We start from the raw sequence: 13,579 nt of genomic DNA on the forward strand, positions 1-13,579 counted from the left end.
AGACAAGAACACAGTCTGCAGACCAGCAAGATGACTTGGGTTGTCGCAGACCCACAGAGAGTGAGTGTGCATGGCTGCCCTGGCCATGTGGGGGCTAATATCACCCCCACCCCAGTGGCGGATGAAGCATTTGACAGATTATTGGCCACACACAGAGTCTGAGCATGCGTGCTAATCTTCACCCATAAATCTGACACACCCACTTACAACAGCTTCATAGGACACTGTGTCCTAAATGAGTTCACAGTGTCCTAGAATCTGCCACAATCATCCGGTTTCTACAAGGACAAGAGAGCTATAAATAGAATAGAGATACAAGAACCAACATTGTGAAACTTTTATATTCTTGAAGGTGGCAATAACGCCTGCAATTATTCAGAGGTCATCACTTCTGATCTGTGTCCCTTGATAATGGCTCAGATGGCTTCAGGGTTTGTCTGTCCTTGCATGATGTCCCTTACCCTGCACACCAACAACAGCATTGGCACTTCAGGTAAAATGAACCCACAGCGACTGTCACTGAGACACATGCTAATCCAACTTTATAAAGAAAGCAAGACACTTGAGAGTGGCAGGAACCGAGACTGGGCCCTCAACAATGTCAGCTGCTTTCCTGTCAGAGAGAGGGAGGAGGAAAGAGGGAGGGGAAAGGAGGGGGAAGGAGAGGAGGCCTAACTCTAACCTTAACCTGAGAGAGAGAGAGAGAGAGAGAGAGAGAGAGAGAGAGAGAGAGAGCTCACTAGCTGAAGAAGTTTTCTATCACTAACCTTCCCTAAAACAAATTCTCTAGGAGGCTCTGAAGGGGAAAATAAAAAGGTCTCCAGCCATCAAATCAGGAAGGAAGGAAGGAAGGAAGGAAGGAAGGAAGGAAGGAAGGAAGGAAGGAAGGAAGGAAGGAAGGGAAGGGAAGGGAAGGAGGAAGGGAGGGAGGGAGGGAGGAGGGAGGGAGGGAGGAATGGTACAAGGCTGAGACACCAGTGACACTTTGGCATAAATAAGACCACCATGTAGTGGTGGCAATAAGGCCACTTCAGTCCGGTCAAGAGAAAGATGAAACCCGAGAGGCTATATACAGTCAATCCTTTTTCAGCCTTTCCAGAGCCGTGTCCATGAATATGTTTAATAAGAAAGTTACACAGTAGCTAAAATGTTTACAAACCCTCATTACAGTAATTGAACCTGAGGTTAACACATACACAGAGTCTCAAAACACTGTGACTGCTCAACCAATAAAATTAATAAAGGAAACCAATTGAATAAAATGGTAAGTTCTATCCAACCGGGCTCCTTCCCACAGCTCACCCGCTAGTCTGCCCTGGAGTTTTGCTCTAATTAACCAGCCAAATTGTATCTATTCTGCAGTCTTATCTGCTCACTTTCTTATAACCTTCCTATGTTTGACTGAGAGACACCCCTGGCTGTAAGGGAAACTCTGGTGTGTGCTCAGGGTAGGAGTCTGTATGTCTACAACTACAACTTGATAAAAATGTAGAGAATGGGAGAAAGGGTGGAACAGGTAAGGGAACCCCTTCTGTACGCACCATGAGCCATGTTGGAATGGAGGGGCTTGGGCTTGTGAGAAGTATTAGATGTGGTACCAGTGCAGGTTATGCTCTGAAGTGTGTATAAAATTGCGTCTGAGCCTGGAGAGTTATCTCAGGGACTAATAACATTTGCTGCTCTTATGGAGGATCTGGGTTCAGTTCTCGGCACCTACGTGGTAACTCACAACCACCTGCAACTCCAGTTCCAGGAGATCCAACACCTTCTTCTAACCTCCACGTCTACACAAACACGGTGCACATAAACTCACACAGGCACACATTAAGTTGTGAATATTATCTTTAAAATCACATCATATTTTATCAGAACCAGGCAAATATTCTTTAAAGAAACTATGATGAATTTTCCCACACTAAGTACAATTTTGCGGATTAACTAATTATAAGTTAGGCTGAAGACAGAGCTCAGTTAGAGAAGTGCCTGTTTACCAGGCCTGAAGCCCTGGGTTCTGTCCTCAGCACTGCATAAACTGCCTACAGGGGTAGAGACCTGTGATCTCAGGAGGCAGAGACAGGAGGAGCAGATGTCAAGTTCTTCATTGGCTCTGTTGTGAGTTCTAGGCTAGCACAGACTACAGAAGACCCTGTCTGGATGAAGCCAATAATCATAAATCAATGTTGTACACATTCAATAAGATCTTTCAGGAGCCTGTCTCTCTACTTCACATATCTGAATTAGGCCTGGCTCTCCAATGTGCTTTGCTTGGGTACAATTCTCAAGTCCTCTGAGACCTGGTTCCTCTTCTGAAAGCTGAGCAGGTAGGTTAGAGGCCTGAGGCAGACAGCAGGTTGGCTGACCCAAAGCCTAGGCTTCCTCCAACACTTTCATCCCTACTACAAAAGGGTAGGAATAGCTCTGCTTAGATTCCCGGGCACCTAATCGCATCAGGAATGTTTCTCTCCTTTTCCCAGCTGACCTTCCTCCTGGGTCACACCCACGCTCCTACTAAAAGCTGTCAGCTATGAACCTCTTTACTTAAAATACCCAAAAGAAAGCATTGATTTCATCCTAATTAGTCAACATAGGACTTCCCCTTATCTCCAGACCTCTGTAGAGGGGAGCCTAACCCTCTCTCTAATTCAACTCCAGCTGGGCAAACAGTGCAGACTTGGGGCCAATGTGATAAGACCAACCACACCTGCAGCCCATGCAAGCCAAGAAGCCTCTACCAGCCCAGTCTGAAAAGGCTACAGAGAAGCTCCATCCAGCTCCAGCTGGATGGGCCTTCCATTGCTGAATTCAGCTTTGATGAATGTGTAACAGAATCTGAGTGTTTTCCCTCCAGTCCTGGAACTGTACAGGGGCCTCTGAGCACTGTACAGACAACAGTGACACAAAGCCCTGGGCCAGACAAAATGGGCTCCCTTTTGCCCTCTTCTCTATAGCAGCCTTTCCCATCTGACCTGGCACCTTCAGGCCATGCTAGTCTTCACACAGACGTAAAGACTTCTGTTATGTCTGCCTCTAACTCTTGTACAGAAAAGTAGTTTGCAGTCCTCAACACAAGTGACACAGTCCTCAGCTTCTGAGAGGATGTTCTGGGCCTCTGTCTCTGAGAGAAAACAGCCCCAGTCCATGTAACTGTTTCATGCAGGATAAGCATGAAAACAGTGGGTGGACAGATGGATGGATGGATGGATGGATGGATGGATGGATGGATGATGGATAGATGGATGAACAGATGAACAGATGGATGAGTGGATGGGTGGATGGATGAACACATGGATGAGTGAATGGGTGGGTGGGTAGATGGATGGATGAATGGACAGATGAATGAGTGGATGGATTGATAGATGATGGATGGATGATGGATGGGTGGATGGTGAGATAGATGGATGTTGATGGATAGATGGACAGGTGGACAAATGAATGGATTATGAGATGGATGGATAATGGATATATGGATGGACAGATGGACAGACAGACACATGTATGGATAGAGGGATAGATAATGGAGGAATGGATGGTGGGACAGATGGGTAGATAAATGGATGGATAGATGGATGGATGATGGACAGATGGTGAGATATATGGGTATGAACAGATGGACAAGTAGATGGATAGATAGACAGACAAATGGGTAGATGGTGAAATGAATGAATAGATTGATAAATGGATGGATAGATGGATGACCCTCCAGCTCTGGGGGATCTGACACAGTCTGGCCTTAGAGAGCATTGCACTCACATGAGCATACATTTACACACACATACACACATACACGTATACACACTATTTTTTCAATTATGATCAAATTCATTTACAGCATAGCACTGACTGGTCTGCTGAATGAGGACACGGTCCCTCTGTCTGCTCCCTCGCTCTTTGATGTTACTACATGTCTCCTGTGTATTAGGTTTTCACACTTTTTCCACAGTCTCTTCTCGCTTCTGGAAATAAGTCCAGTTACTATACTCTGCCTCTGAGAAGAACAGACCCCCCCCACCCCAACTCTCAAATATCTGGGCCTGTATCTTTTGCATCCTGTAGTCAATGGTTACACCTTACTCGGGTGAGGGGAGGTCACCCTAGAAAAGAATGGGTTTACTGCAGCCCGTGAGAGCAGTGGGGATCCCACACTCACTGGTGCTTGACTAGGGTGTGAATTTACTACATATTTAATCACCTATGCCCCTCCAAATTGCTCCAGTGGGAGCTTTGGGGTAGGGAAGTGCGGGTCAGGAGAAAGACGATGTTCCCACAGCTTGCTCGATCTGCTTCATCTCTGACCCAGGAGTCTTGTGTCTTCTGCATTGTCCATTACATAGTAAGAAACTAATTTAGAGTAAAACCCAGAGCCTTCACAGATCCCAGATTGAATATACATACACCGCTGCACGCAAGTTCGCAGTGCCTAGCATAGGCCCTGATTAGAAAATGTCTAGAGCTTGATCAAGCTGAATGGACAAATGCTTCTCCCTGCTACAGGGAGAACTTGTCCCAGGGTTTCTCAGTCTAATCCTGCAGCATCTGGAGCATGCACGTCTCTGCCTGCTTGTGCATTGCACTATTTCATAGCACCAACCTTGCACTGCAGACCTTAGCCATGCATGGCTGCTGACTATGAGTGTGTTCATGTGAGTGCCATGCATGGCTGCTGTCTGTGAGTGTGTTCACGTGAGTGCCATGCATGGCTGCTGACTGTGAGTGTGTTCATGTGAGTGCCATGCATGGCTGCTGACTGTGAGTGTGTTCATGTGAGTGCCATGCATGGCTGCTGTCTGTGAGTGTGTTCACGTGAGTGCCATGCATGGCTGCTGACTGTGAGTATGTTCATGTGAGTGCCATGCATGGCTGCTGACTGTGAATATGTTCATGTGAGTGCCATGCATGGCCAGGAGCAGCAGCTTCACTGCCTTACTCATGCCTCAGCCATCCTGTGATCTTCACACCACAGAATCTTACACATAAGGATATCACATGCTCACGTAAGTGGGATAGCCTGGGCCTAGACACCAGACAGTCTCTGATACTCTCCGTCTTTATTATTAACTTACTGTTGTAAGCTCATGAGTGGGGTGAGTTAGGAAAGGATGGGAAGCTGGTATGTAGGAAATTGAAATTCACCTTAAAAGAGAAAGGTCAAATGTACATGTCACATAAAAACCCTCCAGAGGCTGAGGAGGAGCCAGTGGGTGATGTGTTCACCTCACAAGCAATAAGACCCGAGTTCTAATCCCAGAAGCCACATAAAAAGCCCAACATGGCCGAGTGCACTTGTAATCTGAGTGCTAGGGAGACCAAGACAGAAAGGCTCTGGGTGCTTGCTGGCTGGTCAGTCTAGCTGCATCAGTGAGAGACCCTGTCTCAAAAAATAAGTCTGGTGAGATGACTTAGCAGGTAAGAATGCTTCCCACCAAGCCTAATGGCTTGAGTTAAATCAATAAATAAGGGTTTAAAATAATTATTGGGAACAATTGAGGAAGATACCCAACATGGACCTCTGGCCTCTGCATGCAACTGTACCAACACACACACACACACACACACACACACACACCACCCTGTAAGTGTCTGAAGGACACAAAGAATAGTAGGAACTGTAATATTACATGTGCTAATTTCTATGTAAAACGTGAGACCACAGCCTGCCCGAGTTTCTCTTTTCTACATCCAGAAGAATCCAATCCTGAGGCAGAGCCCATTTCAACACGCAGGGCCCTGTTCACTTTGATAGAGCATTTTCGCCATCTAGTGGTAGCTTTGAGAATTGTCTCCAAAATGCAAACCTACTGTGTACTTAAGAGATCTCCAAAACTTGATGCTCAGCTGGAGCCAGATTTTTGTAATTTTAAAGGAAGGAAAATTAGTATGTCATTTAAAAGCTGAGTGATTTCTAAGCAAAAATAAACCAAATCAATATTTTCATCTTTAAAATTTCCCCAGACAAGTAAATGTCACTAATTCTCAGAAATAGTTTAAGTGTGTCATAGTGTCTCACCTCAGAGACAGTGCACCACAGGAAAATGGAAGTAAGGAGTCGAAGAAGGAACAGAAGGATTTAAAGGTCATAGGTCATTTTCACTTCTCATAGAAGCCAGAAAACAGGGTTACATAATTATATTGAAAATATACATGTATATGTATAAAAAATATACATGGGAATCTAAGATTCAAATTGTTCCCTCTCAGCTATCCTGAAAAATGTTATCTTAGATAAAATGTTACATTCACCTGAAGATAGACCAGATGCACCAAACTCAGATATGGCTAGGTAACTGTGTTCATAAAAATCTTTCTTTAGTAGCTGGAGAGAGGGCTCCAGGTGCTTGCTGCTCTTGCAGAGAAGTCAAACCTGTTGCTGCTCAGCCTGTGGGGATGATCACAGCGAGTTCCCGAGACCAAACACCCTCCTCTAGGTGCTGCAGACACTACACATACATGGGGCACATGCACATGTGCAGGCAAGACACTGCACATATAAATAAAAATAAGTCTTTTAAAAATCTTTCCTTTTTTGTTTGTTTTGTTTTTTGTTTTTCAAGACAGGGTTTCTCTGTATAGCCCTGGCTGTCCTGGAACTCACTCTGTAGACCAGGCTGGCCTTGAACTCAGAGATCTGCCTGCCTCTGCCTCCCAAGTGCTGAGATTAAAGGTATACACCACCACTGCCTGGCTGAAAATCGTTTCAATAACATTTTTGTCTTCATAAATTTTTTGAGACAATGTCACTGTGTGGCCCTGCCTGTCCTAGAACTCTTTATGCCAACCAGGCTGGCCTTGAACTCACAGAGATGTTGTCTGCTCCTGATTGCTGGGATTGACTAAAGGTGTGTGCCACCAGGCCTGACCTTTATCCAATAACTTTCTTTTTCCAACATAATTGTCTTATGTCTTTGTTTCTCCAATACTTTAGCCGATCTCTCTCTCTCTCTCTCTCTTTTGTAATAATGTCATGGGAAACACCCAATGCGTTCTACTTGTTAATCTGACAGACGTTGTTCCTATGTGTGCCAGGCATCAGAACTCCACAGGGTCTGGAAAGTGCCCTGTCCACATGAGACATCCTGTAACTGGGAGGACAAGTGACCCAGAAGCTAATATGTCACCAGTGCTCTACAAAGGGCAGACTATTATCTCACCTAACTCCCTGAGCACTGTCCAGTGTGTCTTACTCCAGCTCACAGAGCACGAAATCTCAGCCTATGAACCATGATGGGATCCAAAGTCAGATCTGGCTTTTCCAGGTCCCATCCTACTACCCCTATGCGTTTCCCTGTAAGCTTTCTACAGTAAATGTAGCCAGTGCGCACTTGTGGCCAGGTATGGGTAGGGAATAATGCCAGGTCCCAGAGGGACAGGTGTGAGTCAGGTTCTACCTCCACCGGAAGGGGCAGCCTGCTCCAGGTCCTACCTCCACCAAAGGGGCAGCCTGCTGCAGGTCCTACCTCCACCGGAAGGGGCAGCCTGCTCCAGGTCCAACCTCCACCAGAAAGGGCAGCCTGCTCCAGGACCAACCTCCACCAGAAAGGGCAGCCTGCTGCAGGTCCTACCTCCACCAAAGGGGCAGCCTGCTCCAGGTCCTACCTCCACCAAAGGGGCAGCCTGTTCTAATAGGTCCATGCAGTTACAAGTGCCCAAGAGCACACTTACCAGAGTTTATTCAAATTCAGCTGCAACATTCTGGGAAAATATTAATGCTAATTTAAACATTTAATAAGAGTCTAATTTGGAGGGTATAGACATGGCTCAGCGGATTGGAGCACCTGCTGCTCTTCCGGCAGGCACACGTTTGGTTCCCTCATGACAGCTTACAATCATCTGTAACTCCAGTTACAGGAAATCCAACACTCTCTTCTGGCCCCTGTGCACACATGGGATGTACATACATACCCTTAGGCACATGCATACACATAAAATAAGGGTTTTTTGGTTAAAAAAATAAGTTTAATTTGTCAAAGAAAGTTATCTATTGATTCTGTGGTTTACTTGTACAAAAGAATAATTAAATTAGGGTCAATTTGTATTCTGTAGGGGTTTTCTCCCATTTTATTTAGAGCCATCATGGAGCCAATTTTGGATTTTCAGGTCATCAAACAGCAACTGAAGTGGAACTGTTGCCTGTGCTGAAAGGCCCGGTGCTGCAGAACATCACCTAATGAATACTAACGAAAGACACAGTACTGCAGCAAATCGAAAGGCCGAGCTTCTGAGGAGCCTGTGCTCCCCAGCCCAAGACAGCCTGTGCTCCCCAACCCGACTGCCCATGCTCCCCAACCCAAGACAGCCTGTGCTCCCCAGCCCAAGACTCCCCGTGCTCCTCAACTCAAGACTGCCTGTGCTCCCCAATCCAAGACTGTCTCTCACAAATACCCAGACCAATGATTGTAGCCTAGCAGTGCAAGTCACTGATTAGGCCAGCGACTGCCAAGCATTTCCTGGCAAAGCTTGCTTCTACTTCTGGTCTGAGATGCACTGTTTGCTTGGTGAAATCCAGAGACATGAGAACCTCCTACGGCAAATGTTGATATAAGAAAAATGTCCTAGGTGACCAGCCATATTTATCAAAGTATTATATCCTCCACCTGCATGGAGTTTACCAAGTGGGCAGGGTAGGGTTGTTATCATGTGTGCATTCAACTTGAGTTGCCTGGATACCATGTCTTGTGCTCAATAGGGCACATAAATCTAATTGTGCCTCTCTTCACTTCAGTCATAGGAACTCCAAATTAGATCATCTCACCGGGCCACGTGAGCAAGCCCTATGCATTCTGGGAACTCTCCGTGTGGCTTGCCCAAGCTGCCCCCTGCAACCAAAGGCAGGAAGCATCCCAATTAAAAAGATGCCTTAGAGTCTCAGCACACATGGCCAGCTTTCAAGACTTCCTTCTCAGGCCTCAATTTGAGGTTCATCACTTCTAATTGCTGGCGATATAAAGAGCTGATTGCTGATTCCCTTTCTGTAGCTAAATTGCTGGCACAGGTTAATAACATCCTCGTAGAGTTCCATTTGTGGTCAGCCATCAGGGCCCGTTAATTCTAAGATATGTTTGGCTTCCATAAACCAAAACAGAGAGGGAATTTGGAAAAATCAGACTAGAAAGGGGCGTGGTTATAATTCCATAGTAGAGGTAAACTTTAAAGTTGTCACTACTAAGAAACCTTAAAATATTACCAAAAAAACATGGAGAAAAAGTGTATGTGTGTGTGTGTGTGTGTGTGCATGTGTGTATGTGAGTGTGCAAGCATGCATGTATGTGCACATGTACGTGTGTGTGTATTCATCTAGAGCAATCTGTTGTTGCCTATTTCTGCTCTTGGATAGAGATGATAAGAGAGTATGTGCATGTGTGTGTATGTGTGCATGCATGTGTATGTAAGTGTGCAAGCATGCATGTGTGTGCACGTGCACCTATGTGTGTATTCATCTAGAGCAATCTGTTGTTGTCATCTCTGCTCTTGGATAGAGTGGGCAGAGATGGGAAGAGAGTACATGCATGTGCATGTATGTGTGCATGCATGTGTGTGTATGTAAGTGTGCAAGCATGCATGTGTGTGCACGTGCACCTGTGTGTGTATTCATCTAAAGCGATCTGTTGGTGCCTATTTCTGCTCCTGGGTAGAGTGGGCAGAGATGGGAAGAGAAGAGGCGGCTGCAGCAGCAGCTTTGTGGCAAGCTCAGTAGCAGAGAGCAACTGGGGGCAGGAAGGGCGCGGGCACTGCAGGGAGCAGGGGCAGCTGGGACCGAAGAGGAAAGCAGGGGAAACTGAGACAATGCAGAGTCAGGCTGTGGAAGGCAGAAGGCTGTGAAGACTCAAAGATAAGAGGCCATTGCAAAAGTTTGACACTGCCCAGCCTCTAACCTTGATGCCAGCTGCTGCTATGAGCTAAGGGTCCCAGCATCCAGAGCTTAAGAGATGTGACCTGACCCACTGAATCATGCTGCTATGAGCCGTACATGAGGGAGGCACCACTGTCCAGGCCCAGGACAGTAAGCCTCTCGACCTGAGCCTCTGAAGCATGGGACTATATGCTCAGCTGTGGGGACCTAGGTCCGGGACTCAGAGCTATACACCTCTGGGTCTGTTAGTCCAGCCACCATTTGGGACAAAGATCCAGAACTGGTACTACCACCATTTGCTTACTTACAATTTAATCCAACAGGAGCAAGGGAACCCGGACTGCACATCAGTAGCAGAGGGAAAGGCCCACTCACCCCCTGTAAACATTTTTTATAGTTTCTTATAAACCTATGATTCTTTCCAAACATAAAGTTAAAGACAAAAAGGGAAGAGTTTCCTAGAACCCATTCTGTAACTTCACTGAGGTGGTGGGGGACCGGTGCTTACACTCTTTGTCAAACCCATCTTTCTGGCCTCAATTACCGTCTACCCAGAGCCACTTTAGGAATCTAATTACGACTAGATGTTCCTCTTGGCTCCTTTCTAACCATTCACAAGCCAGATCACTGCAAGCCTTCTCCAGAGACAGCTGGTCAGAACCAGTGTGATAGCAGCTTGCACAGTTTCTCCCTGTCTCCCACACACAGACCTCCCCACTCCCGGCTTTCAGAACACCAAGTTGGAACATGGGCCAGGAGGAAACACTTTGTTGACAAGCCAGTTATCCCCTCAGGACTTCTGGTCAGCAGTAAAGCCCAGGGCATGCGCACTCAAGTTCACAGGCAAAGAACCACAAGCCAATGTTTTCTTTCACCATATCCAAAGCATCTTCCTATTATACAAAGAACCAGGCCACCACACCACCCCTACCACACTGCCACCACTACATTCCTGATAGCACCATACCGCCACCACCACACGGCCAGAACTGTATAAAGTGCATTAAATCAACAGAAAACCTTCTCGTATTATAATGCTGGGATAATTTCTCATCTGTCTAAACTGTTCCCACCCCCGGAGAAAGTCTGACGGGACTGGTTTGAGTCGAACAAACAGACTCAGATTGTCAAACAAACCACCGAGCAACCATTCAGCTTCCTGAGCGTCTGAGTAGACGGTGGACATCACTGAGCAAGAAGAGGCTCTGCACCTAGAGGGGGAGTTGAGTCAGGAGCGTGGAGCATGAAGGTCAGGCGTGTGTACCCCTGCCCTGGTCCATCCTACCCTGTGCTCCGCATCCTGCTGATACCATTCCCCATAGAGAAAGAAAATTTTAAAGTTTTAAAAAGAAGAACCCTCAAATTCCTGCACTCCACACTTAGCACCTTCAGTGAGTAAAGACAAATGATGAGTAGGAATTCAGGAGGGCAGGAGGGGGGTTGGGGATTTAGCTCAGTGGTAGAGTGCTTGCCTAGCAAGCACAAGGCCCTGGGCTCGGTCCTCAGCTCTGAAAAAAAAAAAAAAAAAAAATCAGGAGGAACAACCTGAGGGGCCTCTCCCAATACACGAAACCGCCAGGAAAGAAAGAAGTAGAAACCAGTTTCCACTGCCTCCTGAATGTGCGTGTGCAAGAGAGGGAAGGAGAGAGAATTCATTGTTACTTGTCTTAAATATGATGCAGCCAGACTCTGGTCACTGGGCAGCTGGGGGTGGTGGCGGAGACACAGGAGACAGAGAGAGACCCATCCCAGCCTGTCTCCTTTTTTTTGGTTTGGTTTGGTTTGGATTTTGTTTTTGTTTGTTTGTTTGTTTGTTTGTTTGTTTTCAGAAAGAGATGTGTGCTGGCAGAGCATTTTCAAATAAAACTCAGACTTACGCTCCCAGCGGTAATTGGGTAACAGTAAGGCCAGGTCTGCGGCTGGATAGAGATAAAAGGAGCAGGTGAGAGTTGCTGTTCTTTTGGAGAAAGACAACAGGGTCCCGGGCTGAGCCTGTGGGAGGACACACCTCCATCTTTAACACAGACCCAGACGACAGAAACATCCTGACCCTACGCTGATAAGTTTCAAAGGTGACTCATAAGAACACTGTCTCCAGAAAGGAACTCACTCTGAAACGTGAGCCAATCATAAACAAGGGGCCCAGCTGGCACTTGAATGGTCCGCGCATTGCAACATAGGCTTTAGTCAAAATATCAAAAGACTTTAAAGCACACAGCTCACCTTGAAGTGGCTGTGGATATGACCTGAGTCCCAGATGGAGACGGCGGGTGTCAGAGACTGGACTCCAACAGCAGCAGGAGGACAAGTCCACCCTGAAGGCTCAGTACAGGCCTCCCTTCACTCCCTCAAACATCAGTCACAGAGAAGGATGATGGAGGCCTATCTCCATTGCTGAAAGGGATGTTAATGATCCTCGGGCTTCCGAAAGTATTCACTGCACACAGAGGTGGGGGATGGGCAGAGAGAGAGAGAGACAGAGAGACAGAGACAGAGACAGAGACAGAGACAGAGACAGAGACCAGAGTGAATTTCTGCAATGCAAACTTCGCCTTAGGGGACAAAGTGGGTAGGAAGATGAAGGGGCAAACCAGGGCCATGGGTGTGAGTCAGGGTTCTGCCTGCAGCTCTCCCATCTCTCCATCTCATCACTGGGAATAAAGGCAGGAGGCCTCAGTGCCTCAGGGAGCCACAGCCAGCTTTCACCGTGACTCTTAAACCACAGGAAAGTAAACTGAGTCCACGGCCTCAAAGGAAAGAGCTTGTCATTCAACTCAGCCTGCTCTTCAGTTCTCGGGAGGTTTTGTTTTACGAGGGTTGTGGAATTTACATTCTAATCTGTTTTCTTGCCCTTGTTTTAAGAGCTCATCTGGCTTACCTAGCCTAGGTTGGACTTGAACTCTCTCTTCTCTTGCTTCAGCCTCTTGAGAGATGGGGTGACAAATGTGTACCTTGAGACTGGAAAGACGGCTCTACATTCAGGAGCACCTGCTGCTCTCCCCAGCACCAGCTCAGGTGACTCACAACCTTCGGCTCCAGCTCCAGTGGACCTGACGCCTGGGCCACAGGCACCTGAGGTCATAGGCACTCACAAGCAGACACACACCCAACACCTATTTAAAAATAATAAAAACATTTAAGTGTGCCTTCATGCCAAGTGTGCCCCTCAATAGTGTTGAGTACACTCCATTATTGTACAACCTTTGGCACACTCTATATCCAGGGCTCTTTTTGTTTTGCAAAACTGAAATTCTGATCCACTGAAGAACATACACCTCACACACGCCAGCAACACTCAGACCCCATCAAAATACCCAAGCACTCACACACAGCGCACACCAAAACTCACATACACCCTACCGCTCATAACACACACCCCAATTCATGGGGACCCCTCAGCTCTCCAATGCCTGATGTTCACACAACCCAACTCTCACACTTCAACATGCTCACACATAATTCCATGTGTGCCTGATACCTCAACTCTCTCAGTACCCCAACTCCTGTGTTTCAACTCTCACACACTCTGGCTCCCATAACCCCACGGCCACATGGCAACATGTCAGCTCACACACACCCCATAAGGCTCTGCCAGTCAAGCTCCTACTGTATCTGAGGACTCCTGTACACAGAGCAGCTTCCCTGCCTCACATAAGAACTCACAGCCACTCCCCAGTCTCCAGGCAGGACCTATGGGATGCCATCATCCCATTCCTGTTCCCTGCCTCTCTATGC

Source organism: Arvicanthis niloticus, chromosome 12 (assembly GCF_011762505.2).
Source record: "Arvicanthis niloticus isolate mArvNil1 chromosome 12, mArvNil1.pat.X, whole genome shotgun sequence".
Lineage (NCBI taxonomy): Eukaryota > Metazoa > Chordata > Mammalia > Rodentia > Muridae > Arvicanthis > Arvicanthis niloticus.